Consider the following 19,307-nt stretch of genomic DNA (forward strand, 5'->3'; position numbering starts at 1 on the left):
AGGGGCAGGGTAGCGGCCAACAGGATCACGTGGGCGTCTAGGGGCCGGCAGCGCTTGCAAGCCCAGGACGTGCGCGCTTGGGCAGCGGGGCCTGCGCACTGGGGGTAGCGGGGCGCCGCGCGCGGGGGGGGGGGGGGGGGGGGGGGGGGGGGGACGAGTGGCAGGGGGCAAGGGGGAGGAGAGGCGGGTGCTGCTGCCCAGGGGCGGGCGGAGCCCCAGGGCGTTTCCCCTGGGCGACCCATGGGGTCGGAGGAGGATGCTCTGGGCGGGGATGCCGCCGGTAGCTCCGGGCCAGGGCGTGTTCAGGCACCCCAGAGGGAGCAAGCTTCAGGCGAGGCCCCCAAGTGCTCCTGCAAACATATTCTTCAGTCTCTGCCATATGAAGCTGATGAAAGATACCTTCTGGTGACCAAATGATGCCCATGCAAAAAAGTGATTCTGAAAATTTTAATGAGTCTTATGTTTTAAAATATTGTGTCTTTATTTCTTCTCAGGAAATGTTTTCAATTCAAAATTTCATGTGACTTGATCAAGTGTGAAAATTGATGGAAGGTCATATGAAAAAACTTCAAATGACTCTTTAAAGCAACCAATGAGAGATCAAGGTATTTTTTAACTGATTGTAAACCCAAGTGTCAATTTTTAATGGATTTGATAGATGACTCCTGATGAATTATGACTTTTATATTTATTTTGAAAGAGCAATATAGATCTAAAACAGATGCACCTAAGATACATCCTGGTTGAAGAAAGTATCCACCCTCTGGAATTACATACAAAATATACTAGATACTGCGGACATGCCCTAGTTCAGTTCCGAGCAACATATATATATATATATACACACACACAAATAACAATAATAATAAGTAAAAAAAATAATATAGTTCAGATCCAGTTACAAGCCCCCTATTCACAAAACTTAGTAATTAGTTTGTGTTTCTGCCATGTTCAAGGCCTTTCATGGTCTAATTCCTGTTGCCTCTCAAACTCCTTTATTTCAAAATGTATTTTTCAGTGCATCCTAAGCTAGCTCTTTCCAGAACACCTCCATACCTTTGCCCATGCTGATCCATCAGTCCAGAATCTCCTTTACTGCCATTCATTCTTAATAAATTTCCATTCACCTATTAAAGCCAACTCATCCAGAAAGCTTATTCTTACTATTTCCATTTAGAATTATCACCCTTTTTCTACTTATGTGGCACTTTAATTTATGGGCTTATGTATATTTCAATGTATTGCTAACTATTTTGAAGTAATATAATGACAAATCATGTACTTTCCCATTTCTGAAAGGACTTATATTATTTACAAAATAATTAAGTTGAAGGATAATTGATAAAAAAAAACTACCTACCAGAAGAATACTGTCTATATACCTTTCTAAAGTACCTGACCCCTCTTATGTACCTATCTAGAGTCCTGTCCAATCTCTGCAATCCCAGACCCCTTAAATCTTCTTTACCCATTCTCCAGGGTATATCATTACTCTGAGTCCCACACTTACCATTCCATCTATTTCTCTATATTGTTAATACATATGGAAGTATCCCTAAGCAATATATAGGATTCTTTTGCATGTTTTTTTTAAAGAAAGAGTGAGAAAGAGGGAGAGAGAAAGAATTTTAATATTTATTTTTTAGTATTTGGAGGACACAACATCTTTGTCTGTATGTGGTGCTGAGGATCGAACCCGGGCTGCACGCATGCCAGGCAAGCACGCTACCGCTTGAGCCACATCCCCAGCCCCCTTTTGCATGTTTTTTAATCTACATACATGATCAGTCTATATGTATTCTTTTAAAATTTGCTGTTACAATGTTTTATTTGTCAGAACTGTTGATACATACAGTTTCTGGGCATTGTTTTCACTGTTGCCTACTAATTCCATCACATGAACATTCCACAACATATTATTTGATTTCTATCTCATCAATAGAAATTTAGATTGCTTACAATTTTTGTTAGAAATAGTGCAGTGCCTAAGGAGACACGGTCCCCTCTGTTTATACTGCTGTTATGGAACTTGTCACACTATTCTCTTATTTTGTTATTACACATATATTCTATGACTCAAGACTGGGTGGACAATGCCGAATGCTAAATGAATGTAAACTGATTTTCAACTTATCCTTTCTGTATTTGAGTTTATATTTTGTAGACTTAGGCTGCTATTGTTTATAGTACAGATGAAGACTTGAATCTAGATTTTCACACTTCTCCTTCAGAAACTCTAAAAATAAGTTGGAAGTAAACTCATGACTTAGTATTAAAAGGTGCTCCTTAGCCAGGCAGGTGTGGTGGCACACACCTGTAATCCTAGTGACTCTGGAGGCTGAGGCAGTGTAATTTGGTAAGACCCTATCTCAAAATGAAAAAAAAGGGGGTTGGGGATGTATCTCTGTTGTAGAGCAGCCATAGGTTCAAACTCCAGTGTGAAAAGTGAGGGCAAGGTGGTCCTTAAAAATGAGTTTGTGGTATTCCTGAGTTCCTTAATGCCTCTGTCAATTTTGGAACACAATAGATGTATCTTTATGAAATTATGACTACCCAGTGATCACACTTCTCTCTTCAAATGCTATTAATGGTTTTGCAAGATCAAAAAAAAAAAAAAGGAAATATTTTTATCTATGATGAAATCATCCTGGCTTTCAAAACAAACAAGCAAATACTTTGTTGTTTGAAACATACAGATAAATATATTGCCCCACTCCTAGCATGGATTTATATTACCAGGAAGTATCATAAAATGGTTACATAGAAGGATAATTGATAAGCTATCAGAAAAATATATAGATATATATAAAACATATATTCTAATAAAAGTAAACATTTGTTATGTGTTGAACAGAACAAACACATTATACTGTTTTCTGTCTTTGCAGATAAGACCCAGAGCTTGAAAACAATGGGTTTATACAATGCAAATAAATGTATTAAAGTATTTTTTTAAATGAAAAGAAAAATGTTTATATGTTATCAGCACAGTTCTATCCTATGTTGTATTTTTCCTGAAAGTTCAAATTTGAAGTAGGAATTTTATGTATACAAAATGAATATTTATGCACACAAAAACATTTGTAACATTATATTTTGGGGAAAATCTTGAAGAAATAACATAAATGCCCTAAAATGAAGAATAAGTAACTTATAACATGAAAATATGTTAGAATTTAATGAATTTATTAAAGCTATGATTTTGTGAAACTATGTATTTGTTAATTAATAAATAGAATTGTAAATACCTCTGATTAAAATTGTTCTGTTTTTTGTTTGTTTGGGAGTTTTTTTTGGTACTGGGGATTGAACCCAGGGTGCTTTACCACTGAATTACATCCCTAGCCCTTTTTTTAAATTTTTATTTTGAGACCGAGTCTCACTATTTATATTTAAACCTCATGTTGCTGAGGCTACTCTTGAACTTCTAATCCTACTTTTTCAGACTCAGGAGTCACTGGGATTTCAGGTTACAATTATTTTTACAGTTGTTAAATTGTATATTATTTGTCAGAACAAAGTGCAGAAGAAATAAAACTGAATGTGTAAATTTGGTTTGTTTTAGTCGTAATATAAATGGAAATTTATCTATTTTTTAAGTATTTATTTTTTACTTGTAGTTGGGCACAATATCTTTCTTTATTTATTTTTATGTTGTGCTGAGGATTGAACACAGTGCCTCATACTTGCTAGACAAGCACTTTTCTGCTGAGCCACAACTCCAGCCCCAGAAATTTATTTTTAAATTGGTCCTTCTTATATTAAATTTAATGTGATAAGATAAAGCATCATGTTTCATTTTAAAGAGTAAAGTGTGTATATTGTAGTAACCAAGTGTCCCCATTTGCTTATAACTGATGGTTTTCCCAGAATGCTGAACATTTCATAACTAAAATCAAAATCATCCTGGGTGAGTGGGAATGATGAGTCACCCTATAATGAATCTTTAATTGGTAGGAGAAATGATTAAAAAAAATATTTCTTTTTTCCTTGAGACCATGGGGATTGAACTCAGAGTTACGTTGGCACCCTTTTACTCTTATATTGAGACAGGCTCTTGCTAAATTGCCAAGGCTGGCCTCCAACTTGTGATCCTACTGTCTCAGCCTCCCAAATAGCTAGAATAATAGATGTATGCCACCATGCCCAGCAAGAAATTATAATTTAATTTCAATTGTTAAGAAATAAACTAGATACTAGTTTTGTCACCAATCAGAAATTATTTACATTTTAACCTCTTCCATGTTACAGCTACTCTTAGAAAATTGCACGCAAGGTCTTAAAGAGACAGCCTTCTAATTACATATTCACCTGGTAGCCATTTCAACAAATGAAGTTAGTCTCAGCACACATTAATTGACATAATCACCAAAACATCAAAATCAGATTAGCCACTGTAGCTCAAAGAAAAATAGAAAAGAATCCATTGCTCCAGCAAATTGCAAAAGTGTTTTCTAAAAAGGGCTCAAAAAGGTTGTTCAACTTGTAGATAGTTTTAAATAAAGCTAATAAACATGGCTATAATAATATTCATTCATGAGACAATTCTGGTTTCTCATTGTGTTTTGGCTATATTGCATTTAAAATTCAGCCTTTATAAATTCCTGCACTTTGTTGATCTTGTAATCCCCATTATACATGTTTTAGTGGCATATCAGTCCTGTTCTAAGAAAAAATAGTATCTACCATTTGTGTTTTAATAATTAACAATCATACAGTTATCCTCAAAGCACAACAGCAGCAACAATGACACCATTGTATTTGTAAAAAGCTTACATCTCAAATTCCTGCCTCTTTTTCCTAAAATACTGACATCATAGTAAAACACTGTTCTCCCTGCTTTGGGTTCAAGTAATCTGATAAGTCAGAGGAACATGAAGATAGCAAAAAGAATACATATGTTAGTGCAATTCTGCAAGGCAAAAAAGCCTTTGCCAAGACTTCTTTATTGATTACATGCCATCTATCATTTCACATCTCTCTTCCTTGTTTCCTATGCCAGGTTATTCTCACCACTTAAAATGTAATTTGCACAATCCACTTTCCATGCACTCTGTTCTGGTTACTGTGCTATTATTAGACTACCTCAACTTTACAAGATCTTTTATCAAAGCTCATTAGCATTCTTTATCATCATCATGTTTATTGCTATTATTATTTGCTTTTACTCTTCTCTGCAGAATGTTTTCTCTTTATTCAACACTTGTTAAGTTCTCCCTATTGCTTAAAAACTGGTTCACCCATTGGGGTAGAATTTGCTTTGGTGTAAATTAACTCTGATAAATCAGAGAAACACAAAGAAAACAAATTATCCAAGATAAAAATAGATGTATACTTGGATTATTTGTTGCTGTTCCTTATCACTTAAAATATTCACTATCAGTAATGTCTCTTGAAAACTTTTCTTTCTGATACAGTATTGGTTACTAATTGTGTTTACTATCAATAATATTTGATTTTTGTAAAATTACAACTAGAATTACAGTGAAATTATAACCAAAAATACAATGGAGGAGGGGAACTGAAATAAAGAAGGAAAACTATAACTCACCATTTAAAAAAAAGACTTTAATACATTATTTGCATTGCATAAACACATTGTTTTCAAGCTCTGGGTTTATCTGCAAAGACAGAAAACACTATAATGTGTTGGTTCTGTTCAACACATAACAAATGTTTACTTTTCTTAGATTCTTCCCATTAGGTACCCTAAGCCCTCCATTTAACACTGTTCAAAATACAAAGAGCATGTCAGTTTATCTTCTCCCTTTGCTTTAGCACCTCCATTACACAAACACACTCCAAGGTCTGTCTGTGGTCCAGCCCATAATTGCAAGAGATCTAATGATTATCCCAATTACTTTTGTAGAAAGCAATCAAACTATAGCAATCTTACAATCATCATTGATAATGGATGTCAGAACCTTTGACAAATAAAGTCTCAAAGTGTCACTCTTCACATCTCTTATGAATTATAAGGAGAAATAGCACTTTAACATTGCAGACATTTGGTGAGTTCTCCCTTAATCAAATGACCCAATATATTGTACCAATTACAACATCACATAAATTTGGATATGACACATTGAGTACACATTAATACCTATATGATATTCCTTCAAAAAATTTTATGATGCTGGAGATGGTACCCCGGGCATTGTGCATGTTAAGCATGTGTTCTGCCCCTGACCCATTCTTTCCAAAAATATTTATCCTGAATCTAATCATTAAGAGACAGCCAGGCAAATTCAACTTGAGAGACATACTGAAAACTGGCACGAATTCTTAAAAAAATGCTAATGCTATAAAAGTGAACAAATAAAAAAAGACTAGAAAATTGTAACTCAAGGGAGGGTAAAAAGATAGGAAAAATGAATGTAACAGATAATCTTGGTTATATCATGGAATGTAAACAAAAAAATAAAACTACAAGAACTGTATTGGAACCATTGTGAAAATTTTAATATAGAGTTTATTTTCAGATAATAATATTGGATCAATGTTAAATTTCCAGAGTAGTTGTATTGTGGCTATGTAGAAGAATATCCTTTTTCTTAAGAAATATATGCTACAGTATTTAGGGATGAAGTGTCAGGATGCCTGCAATAAATTATCCAATGGTTCAACAAAACATATACACCAAGGGAAGGAGTACAGAAACAGAGAACAAATGTGGCACAATGTCAGCAATTGGTAGATACAAGCTCCCCATTATACTTTGCCTGCAAACTTTTCTGAAGATTTGAAATGTTGAAAAACAAAAAAGCTTGGGAAAACCTATTAAACCCAAATCCAGCATTTCTTAGGGAAAGAAGTCCTGGGTTTAATTACTTACATTAAGCCAACATGCTTTGCTTTGAGAAAACACAGAGGTCTCCAAGTTTGTGGAGCAAAGGGAGCAGGGTCAGCATCAGGTATACAACAGACATTGCTAAGTAGACTCGAAATTTCAGGACAGGTTATATCTCTCCAGCCACAACGAATCTCAGATCAAAAATAGTAACTCCCCCGCAAAAAAAAAAAAAAAAAAGAATTGTGTTTACTGAACATGTACAGATTTCTTCTTGTCATTATTCCCTAAAAAAATACAGTATAAAATTATTTACAAGACATTTACATTGTATTAGATATAAGTGGTCTGGAAAGAATTTAAAGCATACAGGAGGATGTGTGAAGGTTCCATGCAAACACTATGCTGTTTTACATAATGAACCTGAGCATCCTCAGATTCTGGTATCCATAGGAAGTCCTGGAACCAATTCCCTGCAGACATAGGAAAGATTGCATATATTTATGTAGTGAAATATGACATCAGAGATGCTATGGTACAAACAGAGACTCAGAGAAATATGCCTCACCCCATGTCACACAACATAACAATAGAGCTGGATTTCAAAACCAGGAGTCCTATGTTCTATTAACATTTGAGGCTTCCTCATGTACAATTATTTCTACAAAAGAACAACAATCTAAAATTTCCTGAGCTATTTCAGTTTAATAAAAAGTTTAGACTTTTTGCATGAATGAGTGCTACCAATTCCTCTCTATTTTTCTACTAATCCTCTATGAAAATGAGACTACAAAGCAAAACCTGAAACATGTAAGACTTTTGGAAGTTAATAAAGTCAAGCCTATAATAGGAAATTATATAAATAGAGAGAAAAGTATGAGGTTATGTATATCCTTTTATAAAAACAACAAGACAGAAATTCAGATTAGTCTATATCCACTACAGAAAAATGAGACCTCATTTAAAATGCAAATGAATGTTTTTGTCTATAATGTTTAAGATGTGGAATTGCTATTTAATGGAACTTCAAATCATCAGAAATTTAGTTAAATTCTGACCTAAAGGCCTTTTCATCCTACCATTCTGCTTAGTATACGATTTTATTTATTTATTCTGCTGTTGATCTAATCAAGTGTCTTGCACATACTAGGCAAATCTCTACCACTGAGCTATACCTCCAGTCTCAAATATATGATTTGGTTATTTCAAGCACCACAAAGCATTCTTGAGATGCAAACTGTTAAATGTTTTCATCCTACTTTCTAACTTGAAGACAAATAATATTCAAGAATAATTTCTGTTGTTGAATCATTGAATCCATAGTGAAACTCAAGTTTCTTATGCCACTATAATTCCTGTTGTATGCAAGGAAATCCAGGACTGCAGGCAAAGAGGTCTGACAGTGGCATTATGTCTGTGAAGAGTGCTGCCCAATACCTCTTCTACCAGTCCTCCATGAAAATGAGACTACAGCACAGCAGGAAAGACAATAACATCATTATAGCCCAAATGACCTTAAAAGAAATCAAACTCTATTATTTGAATGGAGTAATGGATAGGCCTGAGCACTATCAGTCACTCTGGATGTGACAGAAGTACACTTTTTGTTAGATCATCAGGAAAAAAAAAACAAAAAACTTTTCAGCATTTTATTTGTCTTGAGCAAGTCAAAGAGAGATGTACAACAAAAATGTTACATTCAATACAACTATTTTTTTAGAAATATTGCATATTAGAGAATAGAGTCTTAAAACTAAAATTATCTTGCTTTGTTAAACAGACTCATTCTTTCTATGCACCCAGGTCACTTTGGTTTTGCATGCAATATGTAAAGTCCCTTAGAATCCTTTTCTCTCCCTTGCTAATAAATGTCCTTCCCTTTTCTAGATCAGGTATTATAGCCATCTTCCCTGGTAAAATGTGGACACATTTTTGACATGTGAACACTGTATGTATTCTTCATTTCCTTCCTTATGTATTATCCTGGCCTAACTTAATTGTTCCTAGCTGAAATGTTAAAACTTCATATTCAGGCATATAGTGTCACATATGAAAATATCTTACACCTGATGCCAATCTACAAATTCTTACTCTTTTTTAATATTTATTTTTTTAGTTTTTTTTTTTAGGTGGACAAAATATCTTTTTTTAATTTTTATGTGGTGCTGAGAATCAAACCCAGTTCCTCAGGCAAGCTAGGCAAGCACACTACCATATTGAGCCACATCCCCAGGTCCCAAATTCTTACTCTTTGAAAAGAAAAATAATAATAATATTGGGCTGGGATTGTAGCATGGTGGTAGAGCACTTGCCTACTGTGTGTGAGGCACTGGGTTCAATTCTCAGCACTGCATATGAACAAAGGTCCATTGACAACTATATATATATATATATATATATATATATATATATATATATATATATATAACAATAATAATAATATATGGTATCACAGTACCAAGGCAAAGAAAAAAGACCTTCATGGCTGTACTAAAAATTATTTCGGGTGGTGAGTGTGGCTCAGTGGCAGAGCGCTTGCCTCACACATTTGAGGCACTGGGTTCGATCCTCAACACCACATAATAATAAATAAAATAAAGGTAATGTGCCCATCTACAACTAAAAAAATAATAAATAATAATTTCATTCACCCTCAGCTAGGCAAATTTGGAGAAAGATTAGGAGGCAAGTTGGCCACATTTATCATCATACATTCAATCAATACATTCACTGGACACTGTATTAAACCAACCCCTTCTACTAGGAAGATAGAACTCTTAAAATATAAAATAAGTAGACAGTGATGAACAGCAATATTATCCCTGCCTTCAATTTAAGTTCCCAGGACTTTGGTAAACTTTTGAATCCTCTATTCTCTGGACATAAAAACACATTTACCAGCTCTTGAGGGAAGATAAAATGAATGACCTATGAGAGCGCTCTCTCCCTCTCCCGCCCCGCACCTCATTTCATATTATATGGAGAAGAATGACTCTTTACAGTATGGGTAGCAATAGTTTAGGATTGAGAATATGAACAACATGACCCGATGAGTAAGGGAATCAGTTTGCAACTGAGATCCAGCTTCCTGATTCCACGGCACTGAGTTGGATACCCATGAGTCATTCTGAGGATGCTTACCTCAAGGGTTAGCTTATTAGTGCCACAGTCTGCTGTCTGTAAACTGGAGACTCAAGTCCAAATCTAAGAGCCTTAGAGCCAAGAGCATATATGGTGTGAGTTTTAGTCTGAAGGCAGGAGAAGGCCATTTCCCATCTCAAGCAGGCAGGTCAAGAAAGAGAATTCCTCCTTTTTCTGCCTTTCCATACACGTCCTTAGTAGATTGAAGCAGTCCCACCTCACTGAGGAAGGCATTTTGCTTTACTGAACCCACAGCTTCAAATGCTAATCTCATCCAGCAGCACCCTCACAAACATTCCTAGAAATAATGTTTAGCCAAATGTCTGGGTATTTCATAGCCCAGTCAAGTTGACACATACAATTAAACATCACAGGTAGAAAGCTAATGTTTACTGGTGCCACAGTCTCGCAGCAGTATCACGAGCCTCCACACAGCTTGTAGATTCAAACAGCAATTATTTATTCCCGATCTCACACCGGCCCTCTACAAACACGTTCTGGGGAAATCCACGTTCTCTGCCCAAATCCACCCTCTGCCCAAATCCACTACTCCTGGGCTTCTGTCTCCCAAAATATACTGTCTGACCCTAAGAACTCAAGAGGAACTCAGCAGCAGGATACGCCCTATTCTAAAGGGGGAACACCCTAATCTCCTATTATGCTAAACTGCCCTATTCTAAAGGGGGAACACCCTAATCTCCTATTTTTTTTTATTTATTTTTTCATCTTCCATACATTTGATTCAAATGAGTTATGCATTTCCATTTTTACCCCAAATACAGATTGCAGAATCACATCAGTTACACATTCACAATGTTTACATAATACCATATTAGTGACTGTTGTATTCTGCTGACTTTCCTATCCCCTACTATCCCCCCTCCCCTCCCCTCTCATCTTCCCTCTCTATCTCATCTGTTGTTGTTCCATTCTCTCCCTTCCCCCCCTTTCCCCTCACAACCTTGTATATGTGATTTCGTATAAAAATGAGGGTGTCCTTCCGTTTCCATGCACTTTCCCTTCTCTCTCCCTTTCCCTCCTATCACTCGTCTCAGTTTAATGTTAATATTTTCCTCATGCTCTTTCCCTCTGTTCAGTTCTTAGTTGCTCTCCTTAAATCAAAGAAGACATTTGGCATTTGTTTTTTAAGGATTGGCTAGCTTCACTTAGCATAATCTGCTCTAATGCCATCCACTTCCCTGAAAATTCAATGATTTTGTCATTTTTTAGTGCTGCATAATACTCCATTGTGTATAGATGCCACATTTTTTTAATCCATTCATCTATTGAAGGTCATCTAGGTTGGTTCCACAGTCTGGCTATTGTGAATTGTGCTGCTATGAACATGGATGTGGCAGTATCCCTATAGCATGCGCTTTTAAGGTCCTCAGGGAATAGTCCGAGGAGGGCGATAGCTGGGTCAAATGGTGGTTCCATTCCCAGCTTTCCCAGGAATCTCCATACTGCTTTCCATATTGGCTGCATCATGCTAAACCGGGGACACCCTAAACACGGATCCGCCCTGGTCCTTGAGCAAGGTCACCTTTCAAGAGTCCTTCCACTAGACAGCATGGCAGTAGCTGGCAAGGAAATTGTCATATCTACTTGGCTGATGGCTCCCAGCATACTGGCATTTACAAAACATGCCAGGCACCATCTTAGGTGCCTCACATACATTGTCTATGACACTTAACTGGAGTCTATAGGAAGGTGTGGAACCTGTCTGCTTTGATGAACATTACATTCCCATTCTCCAGCATAAGTGATAAGCACACCATGAATATTTACTGAATGAATAAAAGGAATGGAAAGACCTCGCTGAATCCTCAAAAGAATCCTGTCAAGTAGACAAGGTAGATTTTACCCTCATGTGACAGATGAAGAAACAGAAGCTCAATGAATTTGAGAATATTGTCATCTCACCAGAACTTCAAAGAAGGATTCTCTACATAACCAAGCAGCTTCCCAAATAATAAGTTTGAAATAGGATTACTACTGACTGATGAAAAACACTTTGAATACTAGACTAAACCGGTGGAAGTCACTATCCTGACTCCTGCTCAGTAGAACCCCTGCCACTCAAACAATCCTCCATTTCTCTCTATAGAGGATGAAAGAAACATTTTCTTTATGAATGCTCCCAACACAGTGACATCAGATGTGAGGTCACAAACCATATATTTCAAGGTGAGTATACTATGTGATCAGTGTGTCTTTACATCAGCATTTCTGAGAAATTGACGCAGCAGCTATTACTTGTCTCATTTTACAGACTAGGAAAATATAAGAAATGAACTAGAAAGTGATTCAAAATGATTAGAATCACAGTCGGGAACAGGGGTGCAGGCCTATAATCCCAGCAGCTCAGGAGGCTGAGGAAGGAGGATCACGGATTCAAAGTCAGCCTCAGCAAAATGAGGCACTAATTCGTGTTTTAAATAGCTACATATATTAATAGGTTATATTAATGGTTAACATGCTTGCATATCAATAACTGCATAATAGTTACAGATTTAAAATTTTTAAAGATACCCAAATATTTTCTCTACATAATGACAGAAATATTGACTTTGAAGATATAATCTATTTATTCTTTCTCCTCTTACCTGTTATATATCTGTAAATTTTGATTATTTCAGGCTATCAATAAATTTTATAAAGCCATCCTGAAGAAAAACTGACAATAATAAGGTACCATAGATTATCTTTTGGACTAATACCATGACTACAAGGGGACTACAAGGTCCAGTAAGTTCTTTTCATCCAAGGCTTTCATAACAAGATGAGGGAAGGGAAGTTTGATGACTTCGCTTGTATAAACAGTATAAACAGTACTATGACAATGAAGCACAGAAGTATATTTAGATAACTAGTTTTTTTTATCTTTAAAAGAAAAAAAATTTTAAAAATTTAAAATGAACAGCATATATCCACAGATGTCCTCATATGGTCTGTAGTGCCTTGGTGTTCCTTCCCAGACCTCATATGGTCTGTAGTCCCGTAGTGTTTCCCTTCATGGTGTACCACCCACCTCTCCTTGTTTGAACTCCACACCATTAATAAAGCACCAGTTAGCCTAAGATCCTCTCAGCTGTTTCCACTGATAATGATTGTCTCAAAAGTTCTATAGCTTGTTTCACCCTAAGAGGAATTAATATACTATGTTACCTAGTTAGTTGTCATGATTGTTCTGACAGCCTGACCTGCAGTCTTGTGTGGGAGAGGGGCCATAGCCTACAATATTTTTGCCCCCATTCCTGTGATCAAACCCAGAGTCTTGATGCATGCCAACAAAGTGGTTTTATCAGTTAGAGTTAAAAAGTTAAAAATAAGAATAATTTATTTTAAATTTAAAAATGCTTAGAAAGGACTGATGCACTTCACAAAGGTTTTACTTACCTTTTATTCACCGGTGAACTCTTTGTAATTTTCCTGTTATTGGTCTTTCTCCTGTTTCCTAGAATACAGACATCATTGGAGATTGCTCTGTCATGGTTGGTCAGGAGAGAGCCCTCCAATATACCTGTATGAGAATCAATTAGAGTGCTTATTAAGGTGCATACTTTAATACTCTTTTACCTGAACTATTTATTTTTTTTTCCATTCATATCATGTTGTTCCTTTTGTTCTTTTGTCACACTTCTGGTCCATTCTTTTATCAACTTTGAAACCCTTCCTATTTTCTCTTTTTTTTTTTTTTTTGCATACAATTCTTAATTCACCTTTATACCACCATTTATCAAATCTCTGTTTGTATATAAGGTATGTTAACACCAAATTCACATCTTCATACAAGTATTTTTAATTATAATGACCCTCTCCTTCCTGTTTTCTAAAGCTATAGTTAGTTGCAGATAGAGCAATTTTAGGGTGCTGGTTAAGAATATAGGCTGTGAATATATGCTGTTCATTTTTAAATTTTTTAAATGTTTTTTTTTTCTTTTACAAGATAAAAAAAAACTAGTTACCTAAAAATACTTCTGTGCTTCTTTGTCATAGTAATGTTTTATTTATATATATATATATATATATATATATATATATATATATATATATATATATATATATATATCTCATAGTGCTGTTTTTATATATATATCCATATAAAATTAATATGCATATTAATTTACAAATCCTCTATTAGATTCCAAATTTCTTGAAGGGAGGGCCTAATCTATTAATTTTTATTGGATTTTACATAATAAAGGGTTTGGTAAATAGTGTATCAAGTAATAGGATGGTGTCAAAATTCCATGACCATTGTGTCCAAAGTAGCAGGTTTCAGCAAGGGGCAAAGAAGGATAAGAAAAATAAAACTCACACACAGACAAATGTTTTTGAAGATCACTCAGGGGTCAGGTGGAATGCTGCTCTCTGATGGAGAAGCAGGTCTAAAGAAATCTTCCAGCAATCTTTATTTATATATGCCTCATCAGCATCTTTCTTTGTACTCATATCTTTATATGGCTAGCAACATCATGCAACTATTCACAGTTGCATTCCAGAATTGCAGTGTGCAATGTTAGGAGCTTTGTGTAGTTCTCATGAAAGTCCATTGTCTGAAGTTACTGTTAGCTTCACAGGTCCAGGTGCAGCAGACTGGTGAAACATTGTGGTTTTCTAGCAAGAGAGTTCCTCTGTTCCCAGTAGCTGTGTGTCTGAGATCAAGATTGAGGCTGGTAAGTCTCTAGGACAGAGTCTCTTCATGCAGTGTATAGACATTGGGACTCTGGCACCTTTGCACAGAAACATTCCCAGGTAACAGGTATGCCACAGCCATGAGGTCATCAGAGACCCCAATCTCAGAGAGAGCTCTCCCATTCTCTGTCACTGCTCTCCACAGCAACCTTCACTTTAAGATTGTTTTTCTGAGTCTATTTACTTAATGTAAATTTTAACAGAAGGTAATTTAATATTCTCTGTTATATTTCAGAAATTCTAATGAATCATTGATTGACCAGCACCATTTTACCAGTTGGAATGAGTTTTCAGAAATGGTAATAGTGCTTTTAGATCCAACATGTGACAGACAGGTGTTGTGTAAGGTGTCTGTTCATCTTTGAATTTGATTGCTAGCAAATAATGTAAAAGTTTGTGGTGTTTTCCAAGTTTAAGTCACCATGAGTTAATAGTTTAGGGAAATAAAACACTCTAAAAACAAAGAGCCCAAAGTACCATCAGTCAAGGAAAGAGAAAATGTGGCAAAGGCCTTTGGAGATTTGGGGACAGAAAGCCATGAAAAAGAATCTAAAACCAAAGGGAAAGATGACAAAGACAGACAAAAAGTCTCCAATGTTGCCCAACTAGGGATGGCTTTTTCAGTTGACAATATGATTGAGTGGCCAAGTCCTGCACATGGGACTAGGAAAAAAATCCAGGAATGCAGAAGTGACTAAAGAGCAATATATGCCTGGAAGAGAATTCAATGTGTTTGGACTTATCCAAGAGGTCTATACACATATTGCCAGCATCAATCAAACACTTGACTCAATTAACAGAACTTTACATATACAATAACAAACTCCAGTCCCTCCCAGAAGTAGTGGGCTGTCTAGTAAATCTCATAATACTGTCTCTAAGTAAAAATTAGCTTACCAGTCTGCCTGACTCTCTTGATAACATGAAGAAGCTGCAGTTGCTTGATTTACAGCATAATAAACTGAGAGAAATTCCTTCAATGGTGTATAGGTTAGATTATCTCACCACTCTCTACCTTCACTTTAATCATATAACTAATGTAGAAGAGAACATAAGAAACTGTCAAGACTCAGAAAACTTAGAATTTGAGGGAACAAAATCAGACCTGCTGAAATTGGTAAGAGAATTTGAATTATTGCTTTTGATTTTAGTATGTGTTATGATTAATAATTTTTGAGTGCTTTTCCATATCAGAAAATTCCTAATATGGGTTGGGGTTATGGCTTAGTTATAGAATGCTTGCCTAGTATACATGAGGCCCTGGGTTCAATACTCAGTGCCCTATATAAATAAATTAATTAATTAAAGTTATGGTGTAAAAAAATCTTAAACAAAAATTCTTTTTACTTTTTTATAAGTTCTCTTTTCCCCTGTGATTCACTTAATGCTACATTACTTGAGATTATTTTATAGGCTTAAAAATAAGATAGAATGTAGATGTAATTAGACATTTATCACAAACTGAATCTGCTCTGATTTTCATTGAAGAAAATGAATTTGAAAATGTTTGACTAATTTTAAGTTGTAATTTGTTTTTAAAGCATCTAACTATTTATAATAGATATATTATGTCTCTACTTGCCCATTTTCTGACTTTCTTTTTTTATCTCAAGACTTTAAATTCATATCACTTTCTACTTAGCGTATCACTAAAGGTTGTCATATTAAAGCTTTGTGAAACAGCAATTCCATAGGAAAATATATATTTTTTATTTTGAAAGCTATTACATTTTCATTCAAAAGTCTAATATTAATATAGTACAGTGTATATCCACAATAATACAGTGTATATCCATATGTGTATCCACAAGACAGTAATTAAAAAAAAATAAATGTAAGTAACTAGCAGAAAAATCATTAAAGGAAAAGGAGCAGGAGGAGGAGAGGATGTGGGTAAGAATTTAGTACGGAACTAGAGCAAATCATACCCCATGCATTTGTAATCATGTCAAAAGGAATTCTAATGTATCACTAATATCTTTAATTTATTTTTCATTTTGAGTGAATTTTAGATTTACAGCAAAATTGTAAAACCAGTAGAAGGTTCACATATATCCTGCACTGAACTTGCCCTAATATTAACAAATAATGTAAAAATCAAGAAATTAATACTGTTACAATCATTTTAACTTAATGACTTGTTTTATTGCACTTGTTTTTTATCTAATGTCCAATTTATGTTTCAAAATTCCACATTACATTTAATAGTCATGTTTCTGAAGCCTCCTCAAATCTGTGAAAATTTGAAACAATGAAAGTCTTTTAGTTGAAGCACTAAAAGTTTTTCCTTTTTTAAAAAAATTTTTTAGTTGTAGATGGACACAATATTCTTATTTTGTTTGTTTATATTTTTTTTATGTGGTGCCAGGGATCAAACCCAGTGCCTCATGCATACTAGTCAAGCATTCTACAACTGAGCCACAACTATGGCTCCTTTTCTTTTCTTTTATGACCTTGCTATGTTAAAATGTCCTGCTCAGATATTTTGGACTGTGTCACTCATTTTTGTTTCTATGTTTTTTATTGTGACTACATTGAGTATATTTGTTTCTGCTGAAAATAACATAATAGTGATTATGGTGCCCTTCTCAATGAATTATATCAGAGGATATATAATGTTGATAAATCATATACTGGTGATTTCTTTCTTTTGGGTACATTTTTGCCTATTGAGGAGCATCTTTCCATCTTCAGAGGTTTTCTTCAATATCTTTATGTAGGTTCTGTACTTTTAATTGTAGAGGTTTTTTTTACCTTTTTATTAGATTTTTTCCAGATATTTAATTTTTGAGGCTATTGTGAATGGAATCGTTTACATAATTTCTTTTTCAGTGGATTCATCGCTGATATATAGGAATGCATTTGATTCATGGGTGTTGATTTTGTATTCTGATACTTTGCTGAATTCATTTATTAGTTCTAGAAGTTTTCTGGGGAATTTTTTTGGGGTCTTATAAATGTCATCAGCAAATAGTGATAGTTTGAATTCTTCTTCTCCTTGTGAGTCCATTTAATTTCTTTTGCTTACCTGATTTCTCTGGCTACAATTTCAATGATTATGTTGAATAGAAGTGGTGAAAGAGGGCATTCCTGACTAGTTCCAGTTTTTAGAGGAATGCTTCCAATTTTTCTCCATTTATAGTGATGCTGGCATTGGGCTTAGTGTAGACAGCTTTTACAATGTTTAAGTATAATCCTAGTATTCCTAGTTTTTCTATTGTTTTGAACATGAAATGAGTCTATATTTTTCAGCATCTATAGAGAAAATTGTATGATTCTTGTCTTTAAGTCTATTGATGTGATGTATTAGATTTATTGATTTCCATATGTTGAATCAAACTTTCATCCCTGGGATGAATACCACGTGGTCATGGTGCACTGTATTTTAGTGTGTTTTTTGTATACAATTTGTCAGGAATTTATTGAGAATTTTTGTGTCTATGTTCATCAGGGGTATTGGTCTTAAGTTTTTTCCTTGATGTGTCTTTGTCTGGAATTGGTGTCAGAGTGATAACAGCCTCATAGAATGAGTTCAGAAGGGTTTCCTCCTTTTCTATTTCATAGAATAATTTGAGGAATATTGGTATTAGTTCTTCTTGCATGTCTGGTGGAACTCAGTTGATAATCTATCTGCTTTGGGGCTTTTCTTGGTTGATAGGCTTTTGATGGTGTCTTCTATTTCCTTGCCTAAAATTGATCTATTTAAGGGCTGAGGTTGTGGCTCAGTGGTACAGTGCTCACCTGCACGTGTGAGGCACTGGTTTTGATGCTTAGCATCACACAAGTAAATACATAAAATAAAGGCATTGTGTCCATCTATAAAAAAAATTTAAAGATTGATATATTTTAATTGCATATGTCCACCTGATTCAGTTATGCTTGTAGAAATCATGGTTTGTAGAAATTTGTTGATGCTTGAATCAAATGTATGAAATATGATATGTCAAGAGCTTTGTAGTGTTTTGAACAACTAATAATAATAAAAAAATTAAAAAAAGATTTTCTCTTTTATTTAAAACTAAAATATGTATAAATATATAAAACATTGAATTATGTTACATTGAATGATTTCCAAATATTAAGCCATGTTGTGTATCTGGAATAAGTCTCTTTTGATCATGAGAGAGAGCTCTATAATTTCCATTTTGCTATTGCCTCATTAATATCAAGGTAATGCTACTCTCATGAGTTTGGAAATGCCCTGGGTATGCTGGGGAGCTCCCCCTGACACCCAGGTTAGAGAGGCCACATCCCTGGAGGGGGGTGCCCCTCTGGCCTGGGTGCACTGGGGAGCTCCCCTCTACACTCAGGTTAGAGGGGGCATCCCTCCTGGAGAAGGGAGTGCCCCTCTGCCCTGGGTGCGCTGGGGAGCTCCCCCCAACACTCAGGTTAGAGGAACCTCCCCCCTGGAGGGGGCAGTGCCCCTCTGCACTGGATGCGCTGGGGAGCTCCCAGGACACCCAGGTTGGAGGGGCCTCACCCCTGGAAGAGGGAGTGCCATCTATCCTGGGTGCGGAGAGGGGATCTCTCCAACACACACATTCAGATTAGAGGGGCCTCCCCCCTGGAGCGGGGAGAGCCCTGTCCCCTGGGTGCAGAGGGGTGTGAGCTACCCCCACAACACCCAGGTTAGAGGAGCCTTCCCCTTGGAGTCAGGACAGCCCTCTCCACTGGGTGC

General features: G+C 35.7%; 1 pseudogene; it reads left to right on the forward strand.

Annotated features, from left to right (window-relative positions):
• The first annotated feature begins 240 nt into the window (after positions 1-240).
• LOC143389090 (axin interactor, dorsalization-associated protein-like) overlaps positions 241-19,307 on the forward strand; it is a 58,923-nt pseudogene continuing 39,856 nt past the window's right edge.

This window comes from Callospermophilus lateralis, unplaced genomic scaffold, assembly GCF_048772815.1.
Source record: "Callospermophilus lateralis isolate mCalLat2 unplaced genomic scaffold, mCalLat2.hap1 Scaffold_43, whole genome shotgun sequence".
In the NCBI taxonomy this organism is placed as follows: Eukaryota; Metazoa; Chordata; class Mammalia; order Rodentia; family Sciuridae; genus Callospermophilus; species Callospermophilus lateralis.